The following is a 2,350-nucleotide window of genomic DNA, read 5'->3' on the forward strand; positions in this document are numbered from 1 at the left end:
CATTACAAATTATAGGTGATTAGAACAACGTGACAACTAAATGCAACATGTGATCTTGGATTGAATGTTAGCATAAAAAAAATCCTCTAAAAGACAGAAAAGATTGGGACAATAAAGAAAATGTTAATAAAATCAATAGATTAGAAAATAATACTAATTTTTTGATAATTTAAAAATTTTTATAATTGATTTGTGGTGGTTATGTAAGTGAATAACTGTCTTTACAGAATATATATTGAAGTATTTAGATGCAAATTAACATTATATATGCAACTTCTGCTCATATAGTTAAAAATAATAATGTCCAAAAGAAATTATAAAGCAAACATAGTAAAATGTTGACATAAAGGAATCTGTGTGAAGGATATATAAGGCATATCTATATTGTGTATGAAATTTTCCTGAAAATCTGAAATTATTTTTAAATAAATTATTTAATATTAGAGATTCCTTTTAATAGAGATTTTCAAAATCTATTTAAATGTTGATTAAAGTGTTACGATGTATACATCGTTCTGATGTCATAACCTTATTAGTGTAGCTTACCTTTCAGGAGGTATGGAGTGACTAAGTGAAAAATTGAAACAAGCAAAGGTGCTATTTTAAAATTGAAATTTCATGACATCCATGATAGTTGAAATCAGTGGCAACAACCCAACTGTAATTCTCTTTTCCTGTAAAAAATAAATGTTATGTAAACCCTTTGATCAGAATTCAGCAGTCAACTTGAAGTGCAATTTGAAATTAGAGATATGAAAGATATGAGCTACTCCCAGGATTGATTGATTGATTTTATTTTTTGCCACTGGGCATTTGTTTCTTCTCTGTGAGAGGCACAGAATGGAAAATACAAAAAGACTAATGCAATATTTTCATAATGCACTTTTATGGAGTCAGATTTGCCAAAAATGAATGAAACAAATTAGAACAAGTTAGAACACTCTAAAAGTCTTTACACAATTTATACCTGCAGTATCGGAAATGAAAAATGATGTAAAGATAAAATATATAGCATAGGGAATTATAAAAAATAAATGCTGACAATTCAAAATAAAGGGAAAAAATCTAAACAAAGAAAAACAAAAAACTAAAAAGATGATTCGACATATAAGAAAGTATATTACTGGGGCAGATTATGTGCGATTGCACAGAGATAGTTGATATGAGCTGGCCAACTTTTACTATCATTAAAGAGCTCTTTCTTTCTTTCTTTCTTTCTTTCTTTCTTTCTTTCTTTCTTTCTTTCTTTCTTTCTTTCTTTCTTTCTTTCTTTCTTTCTTTCATAGCATGGCTTTTTGTGGAGAATACATTCAGACTCACTTACTACATAGTGCTGCACTTTTTGCAATTCTTCCCTGATTCAATATACACCGGCATGAGTATTCGTTATTAAATTTGCCTCTGCCCAACTCATGTGCCATATTTCTGTGTTGTTATGGGTAAGCAGATATCCATTCCACATGCACTCATATATAGACTACAAATTTTGTGGAAAAAATTCTGGTGATTGCATATAACAGTATTGCATAAGAGTCTTTTTAAATTGTTTATTTCAAAATATTAAGAGGGTACAAATGTTTTTATGATGTGGATAACTTATAGAATGCTTATGTCAGGGCTTTTAGTGTGTTCATCACCAGAATAGTAAGTTCATCATCAGAATAAATAATAATAGTAATATACCCAATAGGTAAGTTTTTACCACTCACCCCTTGCCATCCTGCCTCTTTCTTGACCCCCAATGAACTTTACATCTTGTTGTGCCCATGTGTGCCCATTGTGTAGCTCCCAATTATTACAGAGTACATGTAGTATTTGTTTTTCTATTCATGAGATACTTTGCTTAGGATAATGGTCTCTAGTTCCATCCAAGTTGCTGCAAAAGACATTATTTCATTGCTTTTTATGGCTGAGTAGTACTCCATGGTGTATATAGACATATTACATTTTCTTAATACACTCATAAGTAGATAGGCATTTAGGTTGTTTTCATATCCTTGCAATTGTGAATTGTGCTACAATAAACATTTGAGTGAACGTGGCTTTTTTATATATTTTAAAATGACTTATTTTCCTTGTGGTAGATACCCAGTAGTGGGATTGCTGGATTGAATGGTTGGTCTAAATTTATTTATTTGAAGAATCCCCATACTGTTTTCTATAGAGGTTGTACTAATTTGCGGTTTCACCAAAAGTGTGTAAGTGTTCCTTTCCCTTTGCATCCTTACCAGCATACATTGTTTTTTTGACTTTTTAATAATGGCCATTCTGACAGGGGTAAGATATTCTCTCATCATGGTTTTAACTTGCATTTTTCTGATGATTAGTGATATTGAGCACTTTTTATATG

Source organism: Microcebus murinus, chromosome 3 (assembly GCF_040939455.1).
Source record: "Microcebus murinus isolate Inina chromosome 3, M.murinus_Inina_mat1.0, whole genome shotgun sequence".
Lineage (NCBI taxonomy): Eukaryota > Metazoa > Chordata > Mammalia > Primates > Cheirogaleidae > Microcebus > Microcebus murinus.